Genomic DNA, 16,010 nt, shown 5'->3' on the forward strand with positions numbered 1-16,010 from the left:
ATGATCCCAGGGTCCTGGGATGGAGCCCTGCATAGTCAGGCTCGTTGATCAGTGGGGAGCCTGCTTCTCCCTCTCTCTCCACTCCCTCCCCAGCTTGTGTGCTTTCTCTCTCTCTCAAATAAATAAACAAAATCTTTTTTAAAAGATATCACAAGGGAAGTAGCATCCATTCAAACACTGTTATGTATGGAAAGGAAATTAGTGCACATTTACTTTTAATCAGAACTCTCTTAACATCACAGATTCTGTGATTACAATTTTATATTTAAGCATAGATTTCTAGTATTAAATTATTATTTGTATTACATTCTTATACTCTCAAGAATATTTTTTACATTTTTAATGTTTTGTAATTATAGTAACAATAATTACTTTGTATCAAGAATAAATTTGCATGACAAAGAACTCTCCAGGTCTTTCTAAAGATATTTTCCTACTTTTGAGTTCTTTACATTAATTCTTTTTTTTTTAAGATTTTATTTATTTAGTAGAGAGAGAGAGAGAGCACAGGCAGAGGAGGGGCAGAGACAGAGAGAAGCAGGCTCCCCACTGAGCAGGGAGCCCAATGTGGGACTCGATCCCAGGACCATGGGATCATGACCTGAGCTGAAGGCAGATGCTTAACTGATTGAGCCACCCAGACACCCCTTTTTACATTAGTTCTTAACTCTATTAACCAAAGTATATGTTTGAGTGACAATTTTGAAAAAATGAATTTGAACATTATATTTTCTTAGACCTAAATAAAAATTACAATTGCTTTACACAGAAGTAACATCACATCTGCTATGAAATTTTGGAAACATCTTTCCCCCTTAAAATTGCATTGATTTTGCTCCATTGTTTTTTGTTAATCTCTTTATATGAAGTAGAATCCTAAATCAATATTAAATTTTCTCACTTAAATAATTAATTTTTTAAAACCTTTAGAACAGTTTTAGATTTATAACAACATTATAAATATACTACAGGATTACCACGTACCCTGTACCTAGTTACCCCTACTCATGTTTTATGTTAGTAAGGCATTTTTAGCATTTAATATGGTATATGTATTATCAATAATAAACCGATATTTTTGATAATTATGAATAAAGCTGCTACAAGCATTAATGGGCAAGTTTTTGTGTGGACATAAATTTTCAAATCAGTTGGATAAATACTTAGGAGTTCCATAGCTGGATCATATGTTAAGACTGTTTAGTTTTGTAAGAAACTGACAAACAGTCCTCCAAAGTAACTGTACCATTTCTCATTCCCACCATCAACGGACAAGAGTTCCTTATTTCTTGGCATCCTCACCAACTCTGCTATTGTCAGCTTTTGTGCATTTTAACTATTCTAACAGATGGGTAGTGTTATCCTATTGTTATTTTCTTAATTTATTTGTTTTAATGCACTAGAATATTTATGTCTTCACAAGTCAGTTTTTTAGGGCACACATGGAATTCAGTCATTTTCTTTACAACATCTGTACACTTGGCTATATTTTCAATGCAAGCCAAGTGTTCTTTAGTTGTATCTTCTGATTATTGCTCCTATTTCAATGGTTGTGATTTATTTCTTGAGAGATTCATAATTCCCAAGTTGGATTTCCATTCACTATCTTCTCATTACTATTATCTTTAACATTTTTTCTTTCTTTTTTTTGACATTTTTTCCTCTACCATAAGACAGCTTCTTAAATTTGACCTTTATGTCCCTTATTCAAGATTCTGAATTTCTAATTTTGTCTTCCAATAGAGGTTTTTAATTCAGGTATTAATTTGTTTATCCAGTGTTTTTTTTTTTAAATAACATTCATTCCCCTTTGAATTTCTGTCTTTATTTCATCTCTTCTTTTGTAATGGTTTCATGTCCCTGCTTTTTAAAGCTTGTTTTATTCATAAAATCATTTCTATGATATGATTTCCTCCAAGTGTTCAAAATAAAGAGAAAAGGAAGGATAATCTGGATCTAGTGTTTGCCGACAGTTGGGTTTTGTGGCTTAGCTTTCCTTTTGCCTAATTAGTTGTAATTTAAAAACTTCTTTACTTCTTCTTAGAAGACATAAACTGTTGATAGGATGTACAAAAACCTTTAATGCCCATGATGCATTGTGGCACTTCCCTCCAAGAGACAATGTAGCAAAATATCACCATGCTTAGCTATTGTTACCTGACTCATTGTTTTCTGAGGGGCACAATCTCTGAAGCCACTCGACTAGAGAAATTTTGGAGTGAGGGGGGAACAATTCTCACTACTTGAAAATAATAATTTACTGTAATAGAGAGGTTGATTTCCTACTTTTGGATGACAAAGGTCTGCATTTCTGATCCACAGGCAAAGTTAGCAGGTGAGAAATTTTATATTTTACACTTCAGGCAAGAATGTTTGCCTTCCCTTAGGTGAAAACCATATGCCAATGTCTCTTTCATATTCTAATTCTCATTTCTCTTTCATATGTTTTTAATTCATGAAAATGCTCCCTATGGTCTGGCAATATGTTGACTGTCAGCCTTAGTCATAGATGTATTTACAAATTATAATAACTTCCTGAATTCCCACAGGTATTCTATTGGGAATTGGGCAAAACTGAATTCAAGAAAGGTAGCCAAATGCTATAACATAGTGGCTAAATAAAAGGTATTTCAATAGAAATATAAGATATTCTTTACACATATATTTTATAAAGTAGATAATGCTTACAAACTACAGAAGAAAAAGTTTAAAGATTCACAGCAGGTCATAAATAAATTATGCCAGCAATGACTGCATTTAATAAATGAAATTTGCAACATATAATATTAATAAAATAAAATGTCTGAGATGCAGGTATTAATCCAGCGCTGTATGAGCATTGTTATGGTTTGTTGAACAGGGATTCAGAGATGCATAAGGAGAAACTGAAAAGAACTGAATGAATAGTAATAATAACTAGTAATACAGAAATTATAAAGAGGTACTTAAAGCCAAAAATCAGAGGTCTCTAGACATCTCCATTTACAGAAATCATTAGGAAAAAGATAATAATCTTTAATCCATATTTTTATAGCTTTAGAGAGGTATAATTTTCATACAATAAAATTCATCCATTTCACATGCCCAGTTTGAAGACTTTTGTAAATGTATATGGCCATGCAACTATCAGCATTCTCAAGCTTAATAACACTTCATCACCCCCACAAAGCCCCCTGCTCCCCCTTGGCAGTCAGTCAAGGCCTCCTGCGCTGACCTCCGGGGACCACTGGTCTGCTTCCGGGTACTATCACTTCTCCTTTTCTAGAATATCATATAAATGGACTCATACTGAACGTAGACTTCTGTGACTGGCTTCTTTCCCTCGGCATGGGGCTTCTTAGATTTATCTCTGTTGTTAGGATTTCAGTAGTTGGTAGTAGTTCTTTCTTTATCACCGAGCAATATTCAGTTTATGGATATCTCACATTTTGTTAATCCATTCAGCAGTTTATGGACATGTGTGCTCTTTATGGTTTGGGGTAATGAATAATGCTGCTATAAACATTTGTATAAAGTTGATCAGCAGACACGGTTTTTCATTACTTCTGGGTAGTGGAATTGTTGGGTCATATAGTAGGTTCACATTCGACTTTTTAAGAAACTGCCGACATGTTTTCCAAAGTAGCTGCACTGTGTTACACGCCAACTAAAAATGCAGTTGCTCCACGGCTTGCCGAAGCTTGGTATCATTGGTCTTTCTCATTTTAGCTATCCTAAATGTGAGAAACATGTTCAAAGGCAAAGCACGCCTGCACGTCTCTCCAAGCTTGCTGGGTCCCCTGGGGCCTCACGTACACAGGTGTAGTCTGGCAGTCCTCCAGCTATGCATGGAACCTTTAGTATCTGTTCTTCAACAGATCTCTTGGCTCTCTTTACCAAAATCTTCCTGTATTCTTCTTGAATTCTTAGCGGCCCTGCAACCAACTCCAAACTAAATCTAATTTCTTTGTCTGGTGAAGTGGTAGGTTTTAACTACCTAAGCATGGGAGGGTGGGAAATGGTCATGTGGCAAGAAGGCCACCAACGTGAGCTGGTGGTCTTATTGTTTATAAGAATATCTTATATTTCTATTGAAATACCTTTTATTTGGCCATTATTTACTAATGGAGCATCAATTATTCCTGAGTAAACCTTTTCAAGTTGTTGCTTGCCTTTTGTCAATTTCCTATGCCCTGAAATTTTTGTTTTTACTAATATTATCCAGTTTATACCTGTTTTTTGGAGACAGAGAATCTCTCCCTCTCCCTACCCCCACCCCTGACCATGCTACCTACCGGAAGTAATGCCATTAGTCCATTTTTGTGAAATGGGAAAGAAGTGGTAACACACACGCCCCAGAATGATGCTGAGTGCCCTATCTACCCCAGCCAGGCCATGCAGGCTTTGTAAAGGAGTACGGCTGAAGCTAGGGAAGTAACCGAATTGGGAGTTTTCGAGGGCATAACTACTGGTTTACCCACACCTTGTCAGAGAGAGTAGAGAAAGATAAATGATAGCAAGAGTGAGTTTTATTATGAGCTTGGGAGAAGAGTCAAGAAGAATATGAAGAATAAAAATGATGAGGGCGCCTGGGTGGCTCAGTCGTTAAGCGGCTGCCTTCGGCTCAGGTCATGATCCCGGGGTCCTGGGATCGAGCCCCGCATCGGGCTCCCCGCTCCGCAGGAAGCCTGCTTCTCCCTCTCCCACGCCCCCTGCTTGTGTTCCTGCTCTCGCTGTCTCTCTCTGTCAAATAAATAAATAAAATCTTAAAAAAAAAGAATAAAAATGATGAATAATTCCGTTATCTGTGGATGTATTCCTTGTTATTTTAAAGATAATAGCAGTCCATTACTCCTTCTCCTCAGTTATGATTCTAATATAAAAGAAAATGGCCAAAAGTAAAATTAAGACTAAAGGGAAAGTTTCTTTGTTAAATATTTAAACAGGCCAGAGGGAGAAGTTATAAAATCCGCTTTTCCTTTAGCACATTAAAAGTCGGGGGAAAAAAATAACTTTCTGGCTTGGAGGACTGAAATCAAAATAAGATAAGCCTGATATATACTTGATACTATTTCCAGGTGTAAAAGACTATAAATTGTATTAGGCGATAAATTCTGATAAGATTTTGTTTTTTGTTTATTTTTTCCATTTTTTTATTATGTTATATTAATCACCATACATTACATCATTAGTTTTTGATGTAGTGTTCCATGATTCATTGTTTGCGTGTAACACCCAGTGCTCCACGCAGAACGTGCCCTCTTTAATACCCATCACCAGGCTAACCCATCCCCCCACCCCCCCCCCCTCTAGAACCCTCAGTTTGTTTTTCAGAGTCTGTCAACTCTCATGGTTCATTTCCCCCTCCGATTGCCCCCCTTCAATCTTCCCCTCCTGCTATCTTCTTCTTCTTCTTTTTTTTTTTCTTAACATATATTGCATTATTTGTTTCAGAAGTACAGATCTGTGATTCAACAGTCTTGCACAATTCACAGCACTCACCATAGCACATACCCTCCCCAATGTCTATCACCCAGCCACCCCATCCCTCCCACGCCCCACCACTCCAGCAACCCTCAGTTTGTTTCCTGAGATTAAGAATTCCTCATATCAGTGAGGTCATGTGATGCATGTCTTTCTCTGATTGACTTATTTCGCTCAAATTCTGATAAGATTTTGGATAGTAGTACAGTGGCAATTACCTATAACAGTTTCTAAGTACACAAGGTACTGCTGTGATAGTTATTGCATTATTTCCTACCCTCTTTCAATTGATTAATATAAAAAACCCATTATATACTAGACTTATTTAGTTACTCAGGATCACAAGAGAGTATTATGTAGCCAGAACATGGGTTTTAAGGAAAAAAATTGCATATAGACAAAGCCTTATTATTATTATCACTATTTCTGTTATTATCTGCCCACTGCCTCTTTCAGACTCGTATCCTCTGCCTTTCATAAAAGCAACTGTGCCTGAGAGAAGGAGTCTTCATGGATAGCTTACAAATGGGAAAACCACTATGTACCCTGAGTGTTCTCAGAAGGGAAAATGTTGTATGCAGTTCTGACAAAGGGAGGAAAATTATATGTGTAGCACAAAATTGTCCTGATGATAAAGGCAACGAAATGTAAGCGTGGCCCTTCCAAATGGAGCAGAATGATGACTCTCCCACCCATGTTTCTGCAGTTTTTTTTCTGATTAAGGCTCGGGTTTTATTTTCTCAGTTGTGTTTAAGCCAATTCTTCGTTTAGTTATGTTAATAATACTTACTATTATATTCATATTTCCCAGTGCTTTATACATTTTGAAACATTTTCACTTGATGTGTTTGATCACAGCTCTGCTATTATCCTCGTCATACAGATGGCTTTCAGAGGAGCGAGGTAAGATCGGTGAGTGGCTCTACTAGTCATAACTCTATCCAGTGCCAAACCCAGAATTCGCACTGGGCTTTTTTTTTTTTTTTTTTTGCCACGTCAAATGCATGTTTTTTTCCATCTTGCATGCTGGGGCAATCTCTGGAGAAGACATTATTCCTCTTATAGTCAGAAAAATGGAGGCATTCAGAATCATCAATGAGGGGTACCCTTTTTTTTATCGTGTTGTTAGAAGCAGAAATCCTGGCAAGAAATGATTCAACCAAAGATTAAGTGCAGGGTAAATGTTCACAGTGAGGGAAGGTCATTGAGAAAATTCACAAACTTTTAATTTGTTTCTGCAGTACTTGATCTGTACCTATCTGGTACCTTTACCCAATGTCTAATTTGGGTCATAATCTTCTCTCCAGATATGTTTATTCTCCTACTGAACTATAAAATTATCAGAGGCAGAGTTCATGTTATGAATTTTACACGGTGCTTACCATAATGCCTTGTACACTCTAATACACAAGAATTGTTTATTAAATGAATTCATTACATCACCCAATTCTTGTTGGTTTTTGTATTATAATTACATTTCTTTGGTCTATAAACAAGAGTTATCCGTTTGGACGAGCTAAGGCGGAACTGTATAATAGAGGGACAGGCAATAATGAACCAGTGTGGATGATATGTGGGGAAAGAACTAGGGATGTCAGGGAAAGGAATGAAAGAAAGTCAGGGAACACTGGGAATTAGCACGAGGAAGGGTAGGTCAGTCCAGAAAAGGCTGGGGGGAAACACTGATTGAACTTGATCATGTTTGCCTTTAATGGAGTTTAAGTGAAATTTCTTCCTGAAACCACTCCAGACTCCCACCTTCCTGTCCACTAAGTTTTGAATAATTCATCTTTATGTGGAGAGGGGGTAGTGATAATGGACAAAGCAGCAAGCTTTTGAATAAGGACAGGTGGGTTTTTCCTGACACTCTCACATTCCTCTGCAAATGCACAGAAGCCAAAACTACTGGTTTTGTCCACTGCGTTCATTTTCCCATCTCCTTTCGCCTGGTGACAGGGTGTTGGTGACAGGGTGTCCCTTTCCTTTGACCGGCCTCTCCCTTACTCCCCGTGGCACAATATCTTCCTGGATAAGTCCACGGAATAAGCACATAGTTCACACTCTGCACCTTTCAAGCTCTTCCCTGGAAGTTTCTAAATTAGAGATGGGGGGACTACTGAAAGCCCCATTTAAGGTCCCTTCTCAAAAATGGTTTGAATCAGAGTCTCAAAGAGAATGAAATTTTGGCTGTGTTTAGGTTCAGTTCAAAAGATATTTTGAATGCTGATTCAGTAGCGATAAAAATAGATTTGTTCCAGCTCAAACTGGTTTACTATTTTTGTTAAAAATTTTTTAAATAATTGAGGGGAGGGAATGAACACTTGGGTTTATTAAGAAGCTTTCCAACAAGGCAGGGAGCACAAGTGGCTTTTATGTATGGGTTGCATCAACCCCTTGATGGGAATACAGACATCTAGAAAAGGGAGAACACAAATGAGACAAAGCACATTGTTTTTCAGGCGCATTGTGTTCCCCACGGACTTGAGAAGGGAGTGGAGAAAGCTGGCCAAATTAGCTGGCACAGAACGTCAAAGCCAAATGAGGAATTTTAAAAGGCAGAAAAGACTTTTAATCAGGAGGCCGTACTCTGAGGGAGATCAAAAGCCCGTTAGATACAACTGTTATGATGGAACTGAGTGCTAAAAGGGCCATTTGGGTTATTAAAGCCTCATATATGACTTTTATTGCCTCTACCCTCAGAGGACCCTGGAGAGAACAAAGCCCCTGTCTGTGTAGATGGAGATATGAGCAGGAATCCTGATATGGAGCCTACACTCCTGACAGCAATGAGGTTTGAAGGCTACCGATGACAGGTGGACCACCAATTGTCACCCAGATGTTAGAGCCTGGCAGCCCTCCCGCCATATTCCACCTGAAGATAGTTGTGTGTGTGTGTGTGTGCATGTGTGTGCATGTGGTGTTTTTGATTGGGGGTTTTTTGGCCTGCCCAGTGTTTAAGATGCTCATGACGAAATACAGTTCAGGCTGCCTGATTTTATTGCCTTCAGCGGAGGGGGGGATACAGTTCTACTGACTTCCCTTGAAAAACCAGACCTGGAAGCTCTGGTTCTAAATTTCCTCATAGCAGCAGCTAACTGGTTCCGAGGAGCATCTCTCTCCTTTAGGTCACCACACACCCAGTGCTTACATTATTGCTTCTTGTAATTTTTTTTTATTTAAAATTTTTTTGACTTAATTCATTAATTGATTAATTTATTTGTTATTGGAGTATAGTTGACACACAATGTTACAGTAGTTTCAGGTGGACAGCATAGTGACTGGACAACTCTACATAGTGACTGGACAACTCTACAGCTCATCACAAGGGTGACTACCACCTGTCACCACACAACGCTATCACAATACTCTTGACTATGTCCCCTATGCTGTACCTTCTATTCTGGTGACTTATTCATTCCATGACTGGAAGCCTGCATCTCCCAAGCCCCATTATTGCTTATCTTAAAAAAATAATAGCTTTTATATCCTTGTCTGTATAAAAATAGGAAACTAAACAATTGAAAATGAAACAAAATGGAACACACGATTTTTCCTACATGTGGTCCATGTCACCTATTTGCATTATCTGCCTAGGCTCTGCTGCAACATTTCATTTAGTCACTCTGTTTCTTTAAGATTTATTTATTTATTATTTCAGAGAGAGAGAGAGGGAGAGCGTGAGTTTAGGCAGGGGGAGGGGCAGAGGGAGAGGGAGAGAGAGAATCTCTACCGGACCCTCTGCTGAGCATGGAGCCAAGGCGGGGCTTGATCCCACGACCCTGAGATCATGCGCTGAGCTGAAATCAAGAGTCGGACACTCAACCAACTGAGTCACCCAGGCGCCCCTGATTTAGTCACTCTCGATATAGAAAAAGTTTAGCCATGAACTTGTTGAGATTGTATTGAACATACAAATGAATAAAACCCGATTTTATTTTTTAATGTATTTTTGCCAGAAAATGGATTGTTAACTTCCTTTTTGGGTTGCTCAATATGAGATGATAGTGTGATGGGAAAGAGGAAAACAGGGGTTGGAGTCAGGCGGCCTCGGCTCAAATTCCAGCTCCACCAATAATCCCAGGTACACCGGAGGAGAGTCACATTCTGGCCACAGCTTCCTCATTCCTAGAAGTAGGTGTAATAAAATTTATCACACGGAGAGACACTGAGGGTGAAACAAGAGCATTGCACAAAGCTCCTAGCACATAATAACTGCTCAATAAATGACACTTAAGCAATTAATCATTAAATTTTATCTTCCAGCTCCAGATTTAAGCAAGATTCGAAGGCAATAAAATCAGGCAGCCTGAAGTAAGCTGCGTGGAAATTGGCTGCCTAGTGTAGAGAATGTAAGAGAAATGAGGTCACTCTTTGAGAGGCTAATTAATAAAATCGAAATAATGAATTAGAGCAAAGGTCAGCAAACTGTTTCTGTGAAGCACCACAGTAAATATTTTAGGCTTTGCCAGCCACGAGGTCAGCAGGGCAGCTATGCAACTCGGCCATGGGAGCAGGGAAGGAGCTTCCATAGACCGAAACATAAAATGAATGACCGTGGGTGTGTTCCAGTAAGACTTTGTTTATGGACACTGAAATTTGAATGTCATCTCGTTTTTGCATGTCACAAAATATTATTATTCTCTTAGGGTTTTTTTCCAACCATTTAACAAAGTAAAAAACTATTCTTCATTCTCAGGCATCACAAAGTCAGATGACAGCCTGAATTTAGCCTGTGCGCCATAGTTTGCCAACCCCTGCATTAGGACAGTAACATGAAGCGTCATTATGAAAACATCCTAGTTCACAGAGGCAGAATTAACTTAAATCAACTTTATATCCAAATAGTCAGAAGCAAATAGAAAGTCACAGAAGCAAATCTGGCAGAGTAAATCCTGTGAATGTCTGCCTGACCCCAAGCCCAGCTGGAAGGACTGGCCCCAACTGGAAATGGATGTGTTGGACTAACATGGTCCAATGCCAATCAACAGCCAAACTGCCCTCACTCACCGCATCATCCTAATTTTTATTTGGCTTTCTTCTACAGAGTTGCCTATAGGGAGGGAATGTACCGGTCAGGAAGACCTCAATAACCTATTCTGTTTGACACTTCTTTCTTACTGCAAATGGATACATGGTGATTCTGATTTGCTCATCAGACTTTTGTAAATTCTTTTTTTTTTTTTCCTTAAGCCTGAATCAGCATTTCCAAATCCAATTAACTTGGGGCTATATGTGAGAGTGTTTTTATGAGCCTATGTGGCTGAGGTCCAGTTCCTCAACACTCATTAATTTATGAAGGTAATTTTACTTTAAAGGGCCTTTCTATGTGGCCAGTCAGCCTTCCACAGGAAGCCGCAAACTCATGCTGTGCTACCTGTTCTCCATCAGAACTTCTAACTCTTTTCAGAAGCTTAGTGTAGTCATTCATTGAATTATTACAAGTGAAGTCATAATGGCACATAGGGAGTGCTCAATTAATATTTGCTATTATGATGATCATGACTTTGATTATTGACACTTGCTGTCGCTTTACCTTTGCATCTGAATTATACCCGCTAATAGACCTCACTCCTTTTTCATGTCCCTGATATTAAAATATTATAATTCATTTGATATGGGTTGCTGAGTTAGAGGGAATGACAATAGACTATCTCGGATTCTTGAATTTAAAGCTGCTCTGAAATAGCTCATCTTTCTATGTGGTGTCAAAAGAGTTTTCTACTTAAATCAAGGTCACATATAGAAGAAAAAGCTGAGGGCCTCCAATGTATTGAATGCTTACTCTCTTCTAGAACCACCAGGCACTGCCACATACATTTTGTGTTCTTGAGGGTCCTATAGGTGGGTATAATTATTCCCTCTGTACCAATAAGGAAAATGGTTGCTCAAAAAAGTGAAATCGTGCCTTGCAGATCCTGCGCCCGAGGAGACACACGCAGCTAACATTGTCTTCTTCGCGCGACTCTCCCCGCGGGTTCTCTCTGGGCACAATGGCAACTCTTAAGGAAAAACTGATTGCACCAGTTGCAGAAGAAGAGGCAACAATCCCAAACAATAAGATCACTGTAGTGGGTGTTGGACAAGTTGGTATGGCGTGTGCCATCAGCATTCTGGGAAAGTCTCTGGCTGATGAACTTGCCCTTGTGGATGTTTTAGAAGATAAACTCAAAGGAGAGAAATGATGATCTGCAACATGGGAGCTTATTTCTTCAGACACCTAAAATTGTGGCAGATAAAGATTACTCTGTGACTGCCAATTCTAAGATTGTGGTGGTGACTGCAGGAGTCCGCCAGCAGGAAGGAGAGAGCCGGCTCAATCTGGTGCAGAGGAATGTTAATGTCTTCAAATTCATTATTCCGCAGATAGTCAAGTACAGTCCTGATTGTATCATAATTGTGGTTTCCAACCCAGTGGATATTCTCACATATGTACCTGGAAACTAAGTGGACTACCCAAGCACCGTGTAATTGGAAGTGGGTGTAATCTGGATTCTGCTAGATTTCGCTATCTCATGGCTGAAAAACTTGGCATTCATCCCAGCAGCTGCCATGGATGGATTTTGGGAGAACATGGCGATTCAAGTGTGGCTGTGTGGAGTGGAGTGAATGTGGCAGGCGTTTCTCTTCAGGAACTGAATCCAGAAATGGGAACAGACAACGACAGTGAAAATTGGAAGGAAGTGCATAAGATGGTTGTGGAAAGTGCCTACGAAGTCATCAAGCTAAAAGGATACACCAACTGGGCTATTGGATTAAGTGTGGCTGATCTCATTGAATCCATGTTGAAAAATCTATCCAGGATTCATCCAGTGTCAACAATGGTGAAGGGGATGTATGGCATTGAGAACGAAGTCTTCCTGAGCCTTCCATGTATCCTGAACGCTCGGGGCTTAACCAGTGTGATCAACCAGAAGCTAAAGGATGATGAGGTTGCCCAGCTCAAGAAAAGTGCAGATACCTTGTGGGACATCCAGAAAGACCTAAAAGATCTGTGACTTCTGGCTTCTAGGCTGTAGAAATTTAAAACTATGATATGATTAACTGTGAGCCTTTAGTTTTTCATCCATATACATGGATCACAGTTTGCTTTTATCTTCCTAAATAGGTGAATCTGGGCTCACAAAATCAAAGCCCATGCTTGGTTTAATGCTTGCAATATGAGCCCTTGAACAAATAAAATTAACTATTGCAGTGTGAAAAAAAAAAAGTGAAATCATGTTTCTAAGGTCATAAAGCTGGGAACGTGGCTCCAGGGTTTGAATTAGAATCTTTCTTTCCGTCTCCTTTTTAACAAGATAGTTCCATTTATGTACACATTCTTCGTGCTACAGTTGTCAGATAAGTTACAGCTAAATATGCTATAAATTTCACCACACAATGCTATAATTTTGCTCTAAGACACCATGTCTTTTTAAAAAATTAAGAATGGGAAAAGATAATGTTTGTATTCATGTTCAGAGAGCTACCATTTCTGATATGAATTTGAATCTCATTGACGGCAAGCTTGAAGGTTGTCTGCTGCATGATGACAGACAACTCCATCAGGTTCTCAAGCTCTGATTTTCTCCTCTTAGATGCCTTGGCTACAGGACTAGTCTACTACAATATAAGAGACAGACTATAGAAAGGGACAAAGAAAGAATATGCTGCCCCACAACTTTAAGCCAATAGTGATAATAACTAATAGATACTTAGGGTCTATAATGTGCCAGGATTCCACCCAGAGCTTTATATGTATTTTCTCATTTAACCGTATCACCATTAACAAGAAGTAGAGACTATTACTAGCTCTATTTTATAGATGAGGAAACAGGGTTAGTGAGGCAGTTTCCTCAATGTAAGAGTCTGAACTGAGATCAAAATACAGGTCTATTTGACCCCAGAGCCTATATTTTCACCAAGATGTCTCCTGTTAGTTTGTGTTCTGTGTTGTAATTACAATTACTACATTACTGTGTACTTATTCAAATCAAGGAACACAGGTGTCATGTCATCTTACAATATCCTAAACAATGCTCTAAAATTCCCATATATTCACAAACATAACATGATATCAATTGTAAGGTGACTTCCAATTTTTTTTCTGATAGAAATATTCCCTCAGGCATTCCTGGGTGGCTCAGTCGGTTAAGCGTCTGACTTCGGCTCAAGTCATGATCCTAGGGTCCTGGGATAGAGCCCCATATGGGTCTCCCTGCTCAGCGGAGAGTCTGCTTCTCCCTCTCCTTCTGTGCCTCGGGCTCTCTCTCTCAAATAAATAAATAAAATGTTAAAAAAAAAAGAAAGAAAAATTCCCTCAGAGGTTTTTGGTTTTTAGGTTTTTTTATATACATAAAACTTTGGAATGTAATTAACTAGTTAATTGTCTCATTATTTTTAGTCCATCAACTCACTTACACATACATATGCCTATGTATTTAAGTAACTATAGAAAATCGTGTATTCACTTAGAACATTGGGGTTTTTTTTCACTCTTGTACTTCATAGAATGATTTGTTTCAAACTTTTCACATGCATCTTCAACACCAGGCTGTATCCACATTAGAACCACTTTTTTTTTTTTTTTAAGATTTATTTATTTCTTTGAGGGAGAGAGAAAGAAAGCAGGAGCCGAAGGGGCAGAAGGAGAGAGAGAATCTCCAGCAGACTCCATGCTCAGCTTGGGGCCCGACATGGGGCTCAATCCCACGACCCTGAGATCACAACCTGAGCTGAAACCAAGAGTCGGAAGCTTAACCGACTTCGCCACCCAGGTGCCCCTAGAACCACTTTTTGAGTCAATCTAATAATTTTCCAGAACACATTGTCTTCACTTCCATGTAAATTACTTGAGAGGCAGACCATTTTGAGTTTTAGTCTGAGTGTAATGGTACTGCTATAAAATTCTTCCCAAGCCACAAGAACTCATTTTTAAAACTTAGGAATTTGTTTTTAATTTGTTGTGCGATCTCTTTGAAATAATAATAAACTAAATGTATTGTGTTTATGTACCTAAAAAACTTTTGCAACAATATCCATCACTGGCAGTAAGGAAGGCAAACCCCAAACCCCAGGGCTTAATTATTAAATCTGTCTAAAAATATGCATCTTTCTTATCTTTTATTATTTATTTTGAAATAATAATACACTAGAAAAAAGTGTAAAGTACGTCACAAATAACTTTTTTCCCTGAACCATTTGAGAGTTAGTGGCCAACCTGAAGCCTCGTCATCCCTGAATACTTTAGTTTATATTTCATACAAACAAGAGCCTTTTTTTATATGCCACAAAATGCCCATAAAAATTGGGCAATTAACACTCACATACAACCACAATCCAAACTCTAGACCCTATTTATGTTTTGCCAATTGTCCTAATATTTTTTTTGTCCTAATAATATTTTTATAGCAGAAAGATCCAGGTCAGAATCACACCTGTCTGTTTTGTCTCCTTCAATGTGGAGAAGTTTCTTGGCCTTTCCTTGCCTTTTTGGACATTGACACTGGAAGTTGATAAGCCAATCTATTTTGTAGATTCCTTCAATTGGAGTGATGTTTCCTTGTGACTACATTTGAGCTTTCTAATGTTGGAAGGACCAGCACAGAAGGGATGCTGTGTTCTTCTCAGTGTATTCTATCAGGTGGCAAATCATTTCCCCTCGTCCCATTATGAATTACATTCACTTTGATCCCTTGCTTGAGGTTATGTCTGCCAGACTTCTTCATGGTAATGTTATTCTCCCCTCCCCTTTTTTTGTCGTAAAATCAAAGTACTACTTTATTAAATGAGTTATTTTACACAATGTGAACATCAATGTAATTACAATTGTAAAAAAATTTTTTATAACAAGGACGGACTGATTTTCAGATTTCCAAATCAGAGTCAACTGTACATTTACACAGAATTGTCTTTGCATGAAGCCCAAAAAGGAACAGCTTAAAAATGAATGTTTCTCTAGCTCCTTTATTTTTGCTGATCAACAGTTTTCTGGAAAAGCAGCTGCAGGTTTCTTACCTAAGGTCTGAGACAGTAGAAGAGTCAAAGGTGTCATGACTTCACCTGTAAACAACTTTATGCCTGAACATCAGCCAATTCTGGAGGAAGTGGAGTCTTAGGATGCTTGCTTTCAAAGTGCTGCTTGAAGGTCTTAGAGTCTGGCATTGGTGTCCTACAAGCAGTGCAGGTATAATAATAAGGCAGCTTTGGCAGCAGTCTTTTGCTCATGTCCTCATTTCTTCTTTTGTCCAGCTTGCTTTTTGGCATTTGCTGCTGAGACTGAATCTTCGGCCGTCCACGAGCCATATCCGGGCCGGGGCAGTCTTGTGTCAGAGAGACCGCGCAGCGCGAGAGGGCCAGGGGCGGTGGCTGGAGGGACAGGAAGGGGGAGAGCGCCCAGCACCGCTTCAGCCTCCTCCACCCGCCAAAGAAGGGAAAGAGGATCCTTCCCCCTTTTGTAATTAAGTATTCCTGGGGGAAGGCACTTTGGAGATATCAATATCTCATTTTCCTCAAACCTTTAATCTATCCACCTGTTTGTATCCATAGGGATTTATGGCTTCCAATTTTAT

General features: G+C 38.9%; 2 pseudogenes; one reads left to right on the forward strand and one right to left on the reverse strand.

Annotated features, from left to right (window-relative positions):
* Positions 1 to 11,379: 11,379 nt before the first annotated feature.
* LOC113911066 lies at positions 11,380 to 12,473 on the forward strand (annotated as a pseudogene).
* A 3,040-nt stretch (positions 12,474 to 15,513) lies between these two features.
* On the reverse strand, positions 15,514 to 15,744 carry LOC113911503 (annotated as a pseudogene).
* Positions 15,745 to 16,010: the final 266 nt, after the last annotated feature.

Source organism: Zalophus californianus, chromosome 12 (assembly GCF_009762305.2).
Source record: "Zalophus californianus isolate mZalCal1 chromosome 12, mZalCal1.pri.v2, whole genome shotgun sequence".
Lineage (NCBI taxonomy): Eukaryota > Metazoa > Chordata > Mammalia > Carnivora > Otariidae > Zalophus > Zalophus californianus.